Source organism: Sciurus carolinensis, chromosome 10 (genome assembly GCF_902686445.1).
Source record: "Sciurus carolinensis chromosome 10, mSciCar1.2, whole genome shotgun sequence".
Classification (NCBI taxonomy): domain Eukaryota; kingdom Metazoa; phylum Chordata; class Mammalia; order Rodentia; family Sciuridae; genus Sciurus; species Sciurus carolinensis.
In genome coordinates this window covers 3,330,499-3,347,657 of record NC_062222.1, presented here as the reverse complement: position 1 = coordinate 3,347,657, position 17,159 = coordinate 3,330,499, and positions in this window count along the sequence as shown.

Sequence of the window (17,159 nt, the reverse complement as noted above, 5' to 3'; positions counted from 1 at the left end):
AGTAATCTTATATTGTATATCCATATGTGGGAGATTGTGCGTATTGTGAAGAATGCCAGCATCGGAAAGATCCTCCTTGTAGAAGATGGATCTGGGTTTATGGGCCTGTGAGTCAACAGAAGCTGGGTGCATTGAGTGACATGAGTGGTGCTTAGGCTGAGTGACAATGGGGAATTGATGACATAAATAACAACACCCATATTTCTTATTTTGGTTACTAATAATCTGATTGAAAACCTTCGCAAACCAAGAAGTTTAAAAATGATCTAGCAATGGCAGAATCACTGAAGTAAACCTATCACCTCTTAAAGTTGTACTTTGAAGGACATGGTTTCAATTGGGGCGCATCAGTTACGGTATCCATTTGTTTAAGAACCTGTTTTGCATTTTTGAATTTACAGGTTTACCTGCATGAAGTGAGATGACCAGCCACACCAGGGAGGGCGCAGAGGGGACCATGAAGGACGGGGAGAGGCTTGGGCGCCCAGAGCAGCAGGAAAGGGCAGAGGTCAAAGAGGAGGCTGAAGCTGTTCCCTCCGGACCCTGTAGCTCACAGGAAGAGCAGAGCGTGTTCAAAGGCACAGGAGATGCTGTGGCTGGTGGTCACCTGTGCAGAGCATTGAAAGATCTGCTAGGTCACATGTCAAAAGCAGCTGTAGGGAGAATTAGCAGGGAGGCGGAATAATTATTTGTTAGTATAGAATATAAATTATATATTGCTACAAAACATAAGGTACTAATTGTTACAGGAAGAAGAATTTGAGCTCTATTCTAGAACATCTTGGATTCATAGAACAGGAAAAGAAAAAGACAGCCCCTTCCAGTGGATGGCATGAGGGGAGGCCAGGAGTCGGAGGCCGGCCTCCATCACATCCTGGTCAGGTCTGTTTAAGCAGCTGGTGTGATGGAGGGAAGGTTCCTCTATAAAGCCTCAGCTGTCCCAGGTGGGCAAGCCAGCCCAGGACATGTAGCAGAGCCGCAGCCATGCCACAGTGAGGATCCCAGGGACGGGAGCTGCCTGGCGAGGGCTTCCCTGCAAACCCGCCTGGTCCTGCCATCGCTGCACCAGGAGGCTGGAGGGTGCTGACTTGGGGACAAGGACAGCGGTCCAAGTGGCAGGCAGGGGGCTCTGGAGCAGCAGTGGTGGCAGCGGGCAGGAGGAAAGGCTAGGTTTACGTGACTGGACGGTGGTTCCTGTCCCGTCAGCAATGGTGCAGGGGCAGAGGGCCACGGTCTTGCCACGCACGGACTGTCACCAGACCCCAAGACTGCAAGCCACCTGATGTGGTCAGGCACACCGAGGACACCGGCCTTGGGAAGAAACCAGTCACACGGGACTCGGACACAGGAAGTTAGGGGTTTACTCAGTGATGCGGATCCACAGAGCCAAAGGGGATCCGCTCCTCAGAACGGCTGGTCTCCCTTCAGTTCAGCCACGAAGAAAACAGGGAAGAAAGGCTTTGAGGGAGACAGGTGACCCTAAGAGGTCACTATATTACAAGGAGCTGGAGGTTGAATGTGTTAGTTGCTCTTTCATGTAGATATCATGTTCCACTGGAGAGCTAACCAAGTAGGGCATCAAAATGACCACTGAAAAGTCCCCCAGTCAGGAGAATGTGTAGACCCTAGAAAACCCGAACCCAGGAAAGAACTCGAATACGACATTTTCAGAAAACAGAGACCAAATATTTATATGGTGGTGGCTGAACCACGGACTTCCTTCTCCTTCAAGATCACTTTGGCTCGTACTGCCACGTAACGAATATGCACCGAGCTGTGCATGGGACTGTGGGGGGACTGTGGGGGGACTGCAGGGGGACTTCGAGGAACCGCGTGTGGCACTCTGTGTGTCGCGTGGTTCTGTGCGTGGTCTGTGCGTGGTACTGTGCTAAGTGCCAGGGACCGACTCCCGAGCAAGCTCGGCAGCCATGTCTGTGCCACAGAACTCTGCTCTGCACCTGGCCAGATGAAGCTGGGGACGACTGGACAGAGGGGACAAGCTGGTCCCTGCTGGGGATCATGGGGAGAACGAGGCGGGTGTTCTACGCAATGGAACCTGCAGAGCCATGCGGAGAAGGTGCTGGGGCCTGTTCTCCCGCCGGCCCTGCTCAGCCCTGCGGATGACACGCTGCCACACCCACACTGGCCGCCCTTCAGCAGCTGGACGGAAATCGCCCTGCGGATGGCAGAGACTTTGCTGAGGACCTGAAGGACACACCAGGGGCCAAGGCAAAGGGGCAGCGCCAAACGGTGTATTGCCGCCCAGCAGGCAAAGGCCCCCTGGAGGCCAAGTGCACTCTGAAGGGGGCCACCCAACACCAGGCGTGGCGCTGAGAGCACCGCCAGGCACTCAGGCCCACCGCAGGGCGACGCCGTGTGGAGAAGCCAAGCCTGGGCCGCGGAGTCAGGGACAGAGCAATCAGACTCTGCACATGGAGAAGTTTCAGGAACCCTGATAAATTCATTCACTTCTATTTTCCTTTTCAGGCATACACAAAAATGATAAATGATAGAAAGCCACAAATTAGTCTGCATTAAGAAGCCATCTCGAGCCGGGTACGGTGGCACACGCCTATAATCCCAGCTGCTCAGGAGGCGGAGGCAGGAGGATCGCGAGTTCAAGCCAGCATCAACAATGAGCGAGGCACTAAGCAACTCAGCAAGATCCGTCTCTAAATAAAATATGAAACAGGGCCGGGGATGTGACTCAGTGGTCTAGTGCCGAGGAGTTCAATCCCTGGTACCGTCCCCCAAACCCCGCAAAAAAAAAAAACCATCTCGAGAAGTGTAGCCCTGCGATAGGGAAGCTCTGTGCTATGAATTAGCAGGACTTTCACTTTATCAGAACGCATCGGTGGGTTTCCCTGACAACAGCTACAACTCATATCACTGCCTCCATGGTCCTTAAGTCCCATTGGGAGGCTGCAGTTGCTCCAGCGACAGCCAGGAAGAAGGGCGGAGGTAACGAGCCCGTGCTCCGCCCGCTCACCTTCCCAGGCGTCAGATCGTGCCAGAAACTGTGCATCCTGGAGTCCGTGAACAGCAACAGCTGATGTTCCTCCTTCCATTTCCCATCTCGCCTTCTGCACAAAATATGCAAAGAAGGGTTGGGTGACATGCCCAAGACCCCTCAGAAGGCAGGTGACAGAATAAGGACTGGGCCCGCGATGTGGGGGTGCAGGGCTTTTCTGACAGCAGGGCTGTCTCTAAGTCCATGACTCAGGTGGCACGGCCACACGTGGCTTCTTTTTTGAATTCACGTGGGACTCCTTCCTCTTCTTGCCGTCTCTGCTTGGGGCGACCTGACTCAGTCTCCGCTCCTTACAACCAACAGTCCGATAAATAATAAGCATCAAAGAACATACCGCAGTCTCCTGAAATATCCCAGTCCCAAACTTTAAGAAGAAAAGGGCAGATTTCCAAGGCTCTGGGTCTCAAGATTTCATGGGACCGATTTTCATGTCTTTCCAGGGTATCACCCGCCCGCCCATCCTGCTTGCTAAACCACACGCGCAGGAAGCCAGGGCGACCTTGGGAACGGCAGCCTCTGGGCCTCAGCTGCTCAGGCTCTCCGTCTGCCTCTTTCTTCTCCCTTGCCCGTCCTGGGCACTTTCATGGGGTGTCCACGCCGCCTGCTCGTGGGGTGGATCACGAGTGCAGTGCACACCTCCGAAGGTGCCATTCCTGTCCAGGGCTCGGGAGCACTTGTGCGCACGTTAGCAGCTGAAGGCTGCGCTGGGAAACGCCGCCCCAGGCTCACCTTGGAATTCAAGGCTACTTTTGTGGAACCTAGTAAAGGAAATCACCAGAAGGTGTCAATCTGGGCATACGGAGGTGAAAGGGTTCTTTCCCTTATTAATTCCCCCACCCCCATGCCAAAAAAAAAGAATCAGGGCTGGAAGTGTGGGCCGGCGGCAGAGGCTTGCCTAGCACGTGCAAGGCCCTGGGCTCCGTCCCCAGCCACTGACGCATGCACGCGCGCACACACACACACACACACACACACACACACACACACACCAGTGCTGACAACCAGATTCGGGCAGTGTGGTTCTGGGAGATATGAAATCAGAAATCAGGAGAGCATATATGTGTCAGAGTCTCTCAGCCGACCGACCCGCAGCCACGCACCAGGTGACACAGAACCTGCGCGAGCCAGACACCTGGCTTTGCATTTTTTCCTACATGGCCCTGGGATGCGCGGGAATCTGTTCCCCTGGTTGAAGTGCACACCTGTGGCCCCTTCCGGCACCGCTGGCCGATCCGTGTCCTGGTGAGGATGTGACCAAGGAAACTGACGCGTTCAGCATCCTGGGAAGAGCACTCCCCTCTCGCAGCCTAGACGGCCTACGTCTCAGCAGGAGCAGCATCCTCCGGCCTCCAGAGCCACCGTGGTGGCCTTGGGTATGACTTGTCCAGTGGTGAACATGTGCTGCCCCCACGGACGGAGGCTGAGCGGTCAAGAACTTACCAAGTGAAACGTGCGAGAAGGAGAAGCAGAGAGCAGAGGCGTCCCTAGGTGGGTGCCTTCTACCTTTCAATGCCCCTGCATCTTATTCCAACCCTGACTTCATACAGAAGCCTTGCCAATGCCTTGCAGGTGAGGCTCCTGGGTGCAGGGAGAGTGTCTCCTGTGAGCTCCCAGGAGCCATGGGGCTTCGTGTTCGGGGCAAAGGAAGCCGGGGGTGGTGGAGAGAGGCAGGAAGAGGAAGGGCATCTTAACTGGTGAAAAGGCCACAGTAATTTACACTTGAAAAAAATGCAGAGCCGGCACAGTGCCCACGACTGCAACTCCAGCAACTCTGGAGGCTGAAGCAGGAGGATCGTAAGTGTGAGGCCAGGTTCAAAAAATAAAAGAACTGGGGTCATACCCCTAGGTTCAGTCCTTAGTACCAGAAAAAATGTGCAGGTTAATGCCTGGCATGCTACATATTGAAACTAAAGACCCATAAGGAGTAAAACTAAGTTCAGCATCATGTATTTTCCCCTAATTTTTAAACAGTCATTCTGAGTGATGCCTTCTATTTTAAAATGTGAACTTACTACTGTGTAAGATCCATATACACTAGGTTGGAATTATTACAAGTTCCAAAATGGGTTCTGGATTGAGATTAATGACACTTCTAAAAGCCACTCAGGGCACTGGATCCTGGGGTAGGACTTTATTAATGTGGTCCTGCACATTAATGTGGGCCATTGGACGGTGAGTTCTGTGAGTCGCGAGCCCGTGGCAGTGGGGATCCTGAACACACACCCACGGCAACCGTGCTCCTGGGGAGTCGGCGAGCCGCTCACTGCCCAGCAGTACTGGAGAGCCACGCAGGCCTCTGGCTCCGAAGGTGCTGGTCTCCATCTTGAACGTCTTGCAGTTACGCGCCTCCGTTCCCAGTGGCTAAGCATTTCTGTAGAACAAACTGATACCAAGAAAATGATTTTTCCATAAAAGACGAAGATCCTCGTTTCATTTCCGCTGACGTTCTAAGAGAGACGCGGCAGGAGCCCGTTTCCATTGATGGACAGTCTGACAAGCTGTCACGCCGCTCCCATCCTCGTCACTGTCGCGTGATGCAGCCTCATGACGCCAGTTCGCGTTTCAGGAAGACAGCATGCTCAGTCCAATCCTAGCAAGTAAGATGTCAAACCGCCACACGTCACTGTCAAAACACGGTGTGAGAATCCAGGGTGAATTCAGTGAATCCACATCGATACATGATTGATACCATTGTAATTGATATGACTGAGGTCAGGCTGTGGCTCTCTGCCCAGGGACACGGATGTTCTTTCCTTCGACGTGGAGAGATTATATTTCACCCGCAGAAGGGCCACACGACACTCAGAATGATGGGTCTGTCGTACAAGAGAATGGCCTGTCTTCCCCTGAGGTCAGCTTCCTCTTAAGTGTGGCACCATCGTACTTTCTGGAAAATCAAAATCCTGCCTGACTTTGATGTTATCAAGGGGGACTGGAGACCTCACTATAAAAGCTAGCGCTGTGAGTCTTCCAGAATAAAACGCAGAGCATCTGGATGACCTTGACGAAGCAAAGGTCTTTAAGATCCTGTGTTCGCAACGAAATGGAAGGAGCAGTGGGGAACTGGTGATTTCACTTCATCGCAGACGTCGGCTGACGCTGCCAAGGAAGGGGAGGCCAGGCAGGCGGGCGGGATGCTGGACAGGCACCGATCTGACCAAGGGCTGCGTCCAGAGGGGTGAACAACGCCAGGCCTGCACGTAAGAGCTCAACCCATCACAAACGATGTGGGAGCAGCAAAAGCTCATCAGTAAGCCCAGCGCCACTTCCCATCTGGAAACGGAGGTAAGGCCTCAGAGAGACCATTTTGTGACAACTCAACGCTGAAATTCTAAAAGACTGACACCCAAGTCCCGCAGGCTTGCCTAGACTCTCAGCCCCCCAGGCTCCTTGCGAATGTCAGTGTGACCCGATCAGCTGCTGGGAATGGCGCCAAGTCAAAGGCCTGCCCTCGCCGTGCAGACGCCGCTCTTTAAAGACAGCATCTTCTACCCACAGGTGGTTGAATTCGCAGGCAGAGCCCCTGCACGCAGAAGGCCCAGGCACCTAGCTAGGGAAGCGGGAGCACGGCAGGCCCACCCGGCCAGCTGAGGAGGCCGCAGGGCCACACCGTACGCACAGCCTCCGCCTGTGCCCAGGGGAAACGCACGTCCACACCACGATGCCGCGTGATCGTTCAGAGAATGATCGTTCAGAGTGACCACCCACAGCCCCCAGCTGGTACCTCAAATGCCCATCCACGGAGACCACCAACAATCACGGTGTGCGAACCAACGAGAGGCCTCTCACCATACCATGGAAGGGACCCCTGCCACGCCTCAGGACGGCAAGTTCACAGACACAATGCCAAGCAAAAAGGCGCCAAGCACTGCATCCCCTGTGACTCCGTTGTTGATGAAGTTCAAGGACAGGCAAAACGGGTCCGAAATGACAGAGATCGAAACAGTGATGCCCACAACAGGGACTGGCCAGAGGGGCCTGGGGTCTGTCTGGGACAACGGAGACCCTCCGCCTGCTGCCGAGGCCGCGGTCACAAGCAGTTCTACTTATGAAAACTCAGTGGCTGCATGTTCAAGGTCATGTACGCACTGTGTAAGGATCTTACCTCCGTAGAGAACAGGAGCCTAACGTCTCTCCTACACTTTAACTGGACACTTACCAAGCACGTGGTGGCCCAGGATACACACACGGATACTAATGGGACAATCCACATCGATAAGGAGCTTGAAGTCCAGGGAGGAGACAGGGCTGGTGCTGTGGGGCAAGGAAGGGAGCTCTGCCTCGGAGGGAGGAGAGGGAGAGAGAGGGAAAGAGAGGGACAGGGAGAGAGAGAGAGAGGGACAGGGAGAGAAAGAGGGACAGGGAGAGAGAGAGGGAGGAGGGAGAGAGAGGGAGAGAGGGAGAGGGAGAGGGGAGAATCCCATGAGAACAGAAGGGAAATCCGTGGAGTGGGAGGGGACTGAGGAGGGGGGTGGGGATGAGAAAGGGAGGAACCTGGAGCCACCGTGAGCAGGCCACACCTTGTGTGTGCATGTTCACGTCCACTCACATTATGTTACTTTGACAGCAGGCTTCCGTGTTTGGGGAGGCTGTGTATGGGGCTCAGGTGGCAGTGGGGCCAGGGAGGCTGGACGGAGGAGTTCATCCCACCTTGCGGCTTCAGGCCCTGAGAGAGGAAGGGGAGATCTTGGTCAAATCTGTGCAGACTGTATTTGTGCTGGCCCTAGTAGGTTCGAGTTATAAGGGCATTTCTTAAATTTGTTATTAAAATGAGAAAACTTTCATAATTATATGAAAGTAAATATTGGCTTCAAAAAATAAAAACAAACAAATAGGTAAATCGCTCTTCTCTGAATGAGATAGGAGAACAGAGAAGGCAGTCTCACGTGAGCACATGGAGGGCCCGCAACGCCTCCCCAAACCATCGCCAAGGTCCTTGGGTCGTTTCCGGGGGAAGAAGAATCCGAGGCTGTTCCTTCTGACTTTATTCTCTCTCAACCCCTGGTCACATGGGGGGCTGGAGATGTGGCAGAGGCTTCCTGGTGTGCCCGAGTCTGGATTCAAGTCCAGGTGTAGAATCCACAGTGTGACTGTGGTTCTAGTAACACTAATAAGCAGATATATTTATATTTGTATTTGAAGTAACATAAATGGAAATATTGCCAAAAAATCCTTTTGGAAGACAGTGTCATCTGAAATCCTCACTATACATTATGTTCATTTTTCTTTTACCTTGGTGGGCAATCTGGAATATCAAATTATCAAGGTATTCATACGGACACATTTCTAATATCTTGTCTCTGCTGAACTCTCTGGGTAGTGTCTCTTCCAAGATTCAATTTCTATTTTAATATTTTATAGTGATGTTACTTCCTCCTATCGGCTAGAATAACTTCCTAAACACGGGGGAAACAGTCCATGAGTGATGGTCGAGAAAGGAGGAGACAAAAATCTTACTCGAAGTCAAATCCAGAAACCAGACTGAGACACTATCAATTTCCAACAGGCAAGATAAGGAGACCTAAGTTTTATTTATTTTTCCTTTTTTTAAAGTTCTTCATCTCTTTAGCTCATAAATGATATTTATATTTTCTGGTTTGTTTTACACCTTTCTTTCTGTCCTTCCTTCCTCCCATCAATCAGTCAGTAATTAAACGAGAATTTACTGAGTGTCTACTATGTGCCAGGCAGTGAGCAGTGAGTGCTATGTCCTTTAGAAAGAGGTTCTACACACCTGTTGCATCGGGACAGTCTTCTGAACGCCCTGGAAGGTCTCTGTGCTGGTTCCAGGAGGTGATGGGACGTCGCTGCTGTTTAGGGTGGCCCTGGACATACTTGATGGTTTCTGGTAATGAGAGGGCTCATGGTGGGCACCTGCCAGCAGCTGGCTCAGGAGGGGCCGGCCACAGCTGCAGCCACAGTCTTGGGGAGGAGGCTGGCCAGGGCAGAGGTCAATTGCACGTGACCAGAGGGTGGGAGCTCCGACGCCCCGGCAGCCCCAGCTCTAAGGAGCGGTGGCGAGCGGGATTTGTACTCAGCCTTGGTTCAGCGCTTCGGCCCTGGACGAAGCCTCGTGCAGAACTCCAGACACCAGGCTCAGGGAGCTTCCTGAGCAGAGAAGATCCAGCTGCGCCGGTGTCTGCGGGAAGCCGTCTGGGGGGCTCTGCGGCCTGGCTCCCCGTGGGCCTCTTCCTTGAGCGAGCTCTGATCGGCATCCGCCGCTGAGTCAGCCTCAGTCAGCAACACAGCGCTTTCCGGGGATCTGTGAATCCGTGCCGTCAGGCACTAACCTGAGGGGTGCCTTGGGAACCCCAGAATCTGGAGCCAGCTGCTCTTAAGTGAGGGTGCCTCTCAGTGCCCGCGTCTGGGCAGACTGGGCAGTAAGGACTGTGCCCTGAGCCCTGGGCTGACAGGCAGGGCTATAAGGATCTGAGGCTTGGGCAGGACACAGGCGGGGCTGGCCGTGACTACTCCAGGTGACCGTCACTGGGGCAAGGAGTCACGTAGCCCCACATGAAGTCCCCAGACCCGTGTCCAAGAAGGCCTGAGGGGGACAGGCAGCAAGCTGGAGAGCAAGAGGCTGGGGCTCGGTGCCCCCAGCCGCTCTGCAGGGTAGGGGAAGCAGGTCTGTGGTTGTGCCCCCTCCTTGTCTCTGTGACAAACCGCCACAGACACAGTGGTCCAAAGCAAAGTGATCTTCCAAGGGGTACTGTGGCACACAACAACCCCAGCAACTCAGGAGGCTGAGGCAGGAGGATGGCCAGCCTTTGAAACTTAGCTAGACCCCAAGCAACTTAGAGAGACCTGGTGTCAAATTTAAAAACTGACAGGGGCTGGGGGTGGCTCAGGGCATCCCTGGGGTTCACTCCCCAATATTGGATAAAAGCCTTGCTCTGTCCTCTTCCGGAGGCTGCTGTGTTCCTCGGTTCCTGGACCCTCCTCACCGCCCATAGCATGACCCCTCCTCTGATTCTGGCCCTTCTGACTCCAACTTTTAAGAAGCTTTGTCACGACACTGGGCCCACCTACATTATCCAGGACTATCATCCTCTCTCTCTCTCTCTCTCTCTCTCTCTCTTTTCCCCTCTCTCTTGAACCCAGGGGCCCTCTACCACTGAACTATATCCCAGCCCTTTTTATTTTGTTTTGCGACAGAGTCTTGCAGAATGGCTGAGACTGGCTTCAAACTTGCCATCCTCCTGTCTCAGCCTCACGAGTCACTGGGATTATAGGCATGAACACTCAAGAAATGTGTCCGAGTGCTTTAAGAGGTGCACACGACTCTTCTGTGCACCGTGGGGTGTGCAGAATTATCCCCACCCCCAAATCCCATCCTAGCCCTGTGATCACGCCCTGGTGTGTGGCAAGCAGGCAGTGAGGGCCACAGCCGGGACTGAGGTCGCCAGTCAGTTGACCGCAAAGCAGGGAGGTGGCCCTGCATGATCAGAGCAGCCAGAGCATCCTCAAAGTGGAATGGGGAAGGAGAGGCCAGTCCACAGCCACCCACTGTCCAGGCATGAGGACAGGCTCAAGGGGCAGGGGGGCCAGACGATTCCCAGGGCCTCAGACAGCAGCTCGGCCCTGCGGCACCTCCATCTCAGCCCCCTGAAGTCCCTTTGGGAGTCTGACCTCCAGAAGTGGAAGATTATACACCCGTGTTATCTTAAGTCACTAAATTTGTGTTAATTTGTCACAGCAGCAACTGGAAAGCAACACAATCATCATTTTATGGATTAGAAAATTAAAAGAGGTGTTCCAAAACTGAAGATTCAAAAACAGGAAAGAATCACAAACATAAAAACGACGAGGACGCTGACGAGATCCTGCCATTACAAGGAAATGGGACGCACTGTGAGGACATCGTGCATACCAGACAGACACAACAATGACACTAAGGACTCAAAACTCCAGGAAAAGAGATTTCATGCTACCCCGATGGCCCGTCAGCAGAAAGTTCTACTTGGATAAGAATTAACGCCCATCTTACACTTTCTTGCAGAAAACAGAAAAGGAGGCAGCTCTTCCCAGCTCATTCGAAGAAGCTTAGTGTTACCCATCACAAAACCAAATCAGTACAGCGGAGAAAACCACAGACCAGCATCTCGTGAATCTAGATGCAGAAGTCTTCAAAAAAGATTAGCCTAGTACTGTAAAAAAGAATTATGCACTAAACTATACACCAAGGCCAAGTGAGATTTATCCCAGGTTTAAAGATTGGCTCCATGTTTGGAAATCAGTTCATTTAATCTGGATCAAAGGAGAAAAATGACCTAATCATATCAATTGCAGAAAAGCATTTGACGCACTCCAACACCTGTTCACAGCAGACAAACTGATGGCAGCAAAATCCTCAGTATGGAATTCACCACAGCACTGAAAAAGCAATGGATATTTGAAAAAGAAACCACAAGAGGAAGGAACTGTGCTGAGAGGAAAGCGGAGGGGCAGTGTTCAGAACCAGAGGTGGAGGGACGTTGGAGCTCATCACCCTCCTGGTCCACATGGGCCGACTTTCGGGCAGACAGAGTGGCACTGGAAACCTGGTTCTGGCATCTGCCACCTGAGCAACTTGCCAAGTGACTCCCCTTTCTGAGCTTTGGCGGCTCCGTTTATAAAATATATTGTTCCCAGAATTCAATGACCTATTTGAATATTGCCTGAAATATTTTAGGTGCTCAATAAAGTCATGCTTCCTCAGAAACACAAACAGCGAAACAAAAACTCTCTTGAGGTTGTCCTGGTAACAATACCAAGCTGACGCCCCCAGGCCCTGGCTCTCCTCGCCGTGGGCTTTCCCGTGTACCAAGCCAGGTCTCCCGAGTTGGAGGCGTGAAAGGTCACAGTGGAAATCACGGTACACAAACATCAATGTGCACGGTCCTGCTGGCCTGTGGGGTGACGGCGGTGATGTCACCAGAGTCCTAGGCCTCAGGCCCAACTCTGGGGGTCTGACGAATCAGGTCCAGCCACTTGCCCCCCAAACCAGAGAAAAGTAGCGATGAAAAGCAGGACTGGAGCGTTGACCAGGGCAGCCCCGGGGAGGAGGGGCGGCGAGAGGACCCTGTCCTCTGTCCTCCAGATCCCCCGAGCACTCGAGAGTGCAAGGAGGAGGGTTGCCGAGCCGCAGGCTCTGCCCAGCTGCACCGTGTGGTCTGACCATCGGTGTCCTGGACAGTCGCCATCCCCAGCACTCCTCCATCAGGCCGGTGCCCTGGACTCCACGGTGACTCAGAGCAGAGGGGCCGGGTCTGGGGGAGGCCCGCCCCTCACTGCTCCCAGCAGTGGCCTGCCTGTGTGAATGGCCTGAGGCCACAGGAGCAGGGGAGGCAGAGAGGCTGGGTTTCCTGTCCTGCTTTAGTTGCCGCTGGGTGTCCGCAGCCTGTGTGGAGAGCCGGTCCTCCTCGCAGGGCTTGTGCACACGCGCTGGCTGCTGTCATGATTCCAGGCTTCTCTGTGACACCGGCGGACCCCGTTACTGACACAGGCTTTTTCTCCCCCCTCTTTGGAGGTGCTAGGATGAGCCAGGGTGCTGCCAGGGAGTGCAGTCCAGCCTGTCCTCCGTGTCTTCACTTTGTCCTCTGCAGACGCGGCACTGGAGTCTGCTCTGGCACATCCACGCAGGCGCGGCTCGCGTCTCCTCAGGCAGGACCCCAGTCCTGGGCCGTGCGTGGCGGCGAGATGTGCCGCGTGTACTCCGTGAGTACCAGGCCAGTGATGCCAGAGCCCCCCACGCCTCCCCTTTCCCAGTCCCCTCCCTCTGGTCTAATGCACGACCTCTGTCCCCCACCTGCTGCGGGTCAGCATCCGTACGTCAGGGAGAACATCGGTCTTTGGCGTTTTGGGATTGGCTTATTTCACTCAGCATGAGCATCTTCAGATCCATCCATCTCCCAGAAAATGTCACAAAGTCCTTCTTCTCAGGGCTGAGTGATACGCACTGTGTGTGTCCGCCACAGTTGTTTTTTATTTTGAGACAGCGTCTCACCAGGTCCCCAGCGGGACCTGAGCCTTTGGTCCCTGTGGTGCTGGGGACAGGTGTCTGTGTTTCTGCCTGGCCCGCTGGCCCCTCTCCACGCAGGTGGCAGGGTGCTCTGCACAGTGCTCCGCCCTGAGCCCTCCCACGCTGCACTGTGCTGTCTGCATGTCGTCCCACCGACCTCTCCAGGCTCGAGCGCAGCCGCATGATGTCCCTGTACCCAGACATTCCAGTGCCACCCCAGCCCCTACTTCAGGCTGTTTGGGTTCCTTCCAGTCCAGCTGAGGCACTGTCTGGGGGAATGGAGTCCCTCTGAGACATCAACAGGACACAGCCCTGGCATGGGCTGGCCTGGCTTCAGGCTGCCCCTTAACTGTCCACGCCCATCAGCACGGTTAGAGTTGATGCCCAAGTCCTTGGCCAGGGGCCCAGGTCATCGGAACTTATGATGTGGCAGATCCAAAAATTATCTATTGCTCACAACTCCACGGAGATCCTGGAAGAACCAGGGACAGTGCTGCACCCTGCTCCCCGGAGGACGGAGAGGGAGCCCGGCACCCCACACACCCCCTGGTTCTCCATTCCCAGTTCCCTCAGAAAGAGAATGGACCTGGGGCGCACACTCTCCAGGGCACCCCTCCTTCTCCCTTGGAGAGGGGCCCTGAAAGCACCCAGAAAACCACTCCAGACACGGGGACTAACCCAAGATTTTATTAAGCAGACGAGCAGCATGTCTGCCCTTAAGGGTGAGAAAGAGAGAGAAAGAAAGAAAGACAGAAAATGGTGGGGGAGCTATTCTCAAGTAGTGGAATTTCATGGGCTAATAACAATCGGATCAATGACTGTCAAGGAAGTTTGCGGGCTAAGGATCTAGGTTGTAAAGTGGTGTGGGGGGGACGGAATAGTGGCGGCATCAAAATGGCAGGGGAGAGGTGGCTGCAGCCTTGTTAACCCATTATCCCTTCATTCCCCCATTTTTGTTTTTATAAGAAGATCCCCTTTGGGGCCCATGGGTGAAGATCAATCTTCAGTAACTGCTTCCTGCTGGGCGTGGACGTAGAGCTGATTCAGGGAGCTGATTCAGGGAGGGAGATGTCCTTGCACTACCTGGGGGTTAGGACTGAATTTTTCCCTGGGGAGTGCACTTGTAGCCAGGCTCTGATTCTTTCCTGTGAGGTCCTGATAGTCCTGTAATACAAGCTGATTAAGAGTCTGATTAGAAATTTTTTGTATCTGATTTTATGCAAATCTCAATGCCCAGGGGGCAAAGGCCAGTATGATGGCAATTATAAGGAGTGGGGACATAAATGGGAGAATAAGCTGCTATAATTGGCCCAAAATGGGCCACAAGGATCCTCGGGTAAGTTCGTTCCTTCTCCTCTCCAAGTCCTCATACGGCTGTTTGACCTTGTCCTTGACAACATCTGATTGGCTGACACAGAAGCAGCACTCTTCCTGAGAGCACTCCCCTTTTACTAGTGAACCCCCAGGGTGGCTTCCATTGGAAGATGTGCACCTGGAAGCTAATTGAAAGAGAGGCACTTCTGATAATTTTGGGTGGATATCAACAGGGGGTGCTGGTGAAAATCAGAGAGCTGTTAAAGTTTAGGGTGCTAGCCAGGAGTTGAGAGAGCCCTGCTCTCGTGCACATCCAACATCCCTGTGCCAGGAGAGGGTTAGTTAAATTATGTGGTGTGTGGTGGTGACTCTCTGTATGAAGAGTGGATCCTTTGAGCAGCAACTGTGAACATATGTAAAATAGGTAACATACTCCTAGGGACAGTAGGAGCTGGTCTACTAGTCCACGGGCAATCTGGGAGGGAGGAAATGACTGGCATCTGGACAGATCTATTGGGGAAAAATCTGATAGTTAGGAAAATGGCAGACAGGGTGAATGGCAGGGGAGGCAAGAATGTAGCTGGCAGTCCAGTCCTCACGGCTGGGTGTGGTTGTCTGGTGCCTTGGTGTTCTGGTCCTTGGTCTCTGGAATGGGAAGAAGCGGGGAGGGCTTGATGGTCTTCAGCCTGAGGTGGAGAGGTCTCACCGGGGCAGCCGAGTACTGGTTGGAAGAAGCCTGAGGGTTAGAAGCTGGAGAGGAGTTTGTGGATTGACAGTAGAGCTTAACCTGAGAAATGTGTAGCCATCCCAGTGAACCTTGCACCTTAACAGCATTTGGGGTAGCCAGGATCGCCTTATGGGGTCCCTGCCATTTGGGAGATAGAAGGGCTGTGGCCTTCTGAGGAGACGAGATAAGAACTTGGTCTCCTATTCAAAGAGGTTGAGCCAGGGGGTCAGACAAGGGTCTGGACAGGGAGGAGTCGGCTCAACCCCATAGGAATGCCCAAATGTGGTTTAGAAGAGCAATGAATATATGAGAAGGAAGAGGGAGGGAAGGGGCAATAACCCCAGGGGAAGGATGGGACGCTGGACATCAGCTCAAAAGGGGAGATATTGGCAGTTTTCTTTCGGAGTGAGTAAAGATGCAGAAGAGCAAGAGGCAGGAGTTTAACCCAGTCAAGGCAAAGTTCTAAAGAAAGTTTTGTTCTACTTTACCCAATAACTGTGGGTGAAAGGGAATGTGGAAATGCCAAGGGACTCCAAGAGCCTTGGCAAGTCACTGAGAAACTTGGGAGATGAATTCAGGCCCATTATCTGACTGGAAGGAGGTAGGCACTCCAAAGCGAGGAATGGTTTCATGAAGGATGAAGGTAGAGATGGTTAGTGCCCCTTTGTTGGAGGTGGGGATGGCTTCAACCCATCCTGAGAAGGTGTCTACCATAACAAAAAGGTATTTAGACTTTCTTATTGTGGGCATATGAGTGAAGTCAAGTTGCTAGTCTATCCCTGGAATGGCACCATGGCCTGTTTAGTCAGAAATATGGGGGTCTGACAGCTGTAGGATTTGTTCACAGGCAAACTCCACCTGTGGAGGAGAGTTCCTTCAAGAAATGAGATGTCAGAGGAGGATGGTTGCAAATGAGTCTTATGAATTGTGAGAACGAAGAAAGGTTGGGGTGGAGTAGACAGTGGAGGTAGGAAAGTATCTCCCTGTTGGGAGGCAGTGGAGGTGAGGGATCATGGAGAGTCATAATGGGGGCTGGCGTGGACGACAGGGCAGCCCTTTTAGCCTCCTCATCTGCCTTGTTGTTGCCTGAAGAGATGAGTGGTTGGCCTGTCTGATGGGCTTGGCAATGCCCAAGGCCTATGGTTGCTGGGAGGCGAACAGCCCCAAGGAGGTTTAGGATGTAGCTAGAGTTGGTGATGGAGTTCCCTCTTGTAGTAAGAAGGCCCCTCTCTTTCCAAATAGCAGCATGGGAGAGGATAATGTGAAAAGCGTATTTGGAGTCGGTGAAGATTGTGAGGGATTCTCCCTTTGCGAGGGTGAATGTGTGGGTGAGGGTGATTATTTCTGCCTGTTGGTTGGTGTTGTTGTTAGGTAGTGGTCCTGACTCTACCACCTTTTCCAGAGAGACAATGGCATATCCAGCTCGTCAGATCCCTTCATGGAGAAAAGAGCTTCCATCAGTAGAGTCCCTTCCTGGACATTGGAGGGGCAGGGGAGTAACTCCTCCAGGGTCTCAAGGCAGCTATGGGTTGCTGAAGCCTGTATGTCGGAAGGCAGGGGTAAGTGGGTGGCTGGATTTAAAGGAGGGCATGTCTTAAAGGAAATGGAAGAGTCCTCAATAAGAGCAGTTTGCAAGGCTAACACCCGACAGAGTGGTAGAGTTTTCAGACCCTTAAAAGTAAGAAGCTTGGACAGATGATGAGGTGAGAGCACTTCAGTGGGAGCCCCAGAGGAAAGTTTCTTTGAATCCTGGATTAAGACAAATGCTGCAGCCAATACCCTAAGACATGGTGCCCAGCCTCTTACGGTGGGGTCTAACCTCTTTGACAGGTATGCTACTGGTCCAAAGGTGGAATCAAACATGTGTCCTAAGACCCCCAGGGAAAACCCACTTTTCTCAGAGACAAACAGGTAAAAGGGTCTGGTGATGTCAGGGAGGTGTAGGGCTGGGGCTTGAAGAAGGGCTTTCCTTAGGGTCTGGAAAGGGGCTTCCACTGGGTTGAGGAGAGGTTCAGTGGGAGTACCCTTTGAAGCCTCAAACAAGGAAGCCACCAGGATGGAAAAATTTGGGATCCAGGATCGTAAGT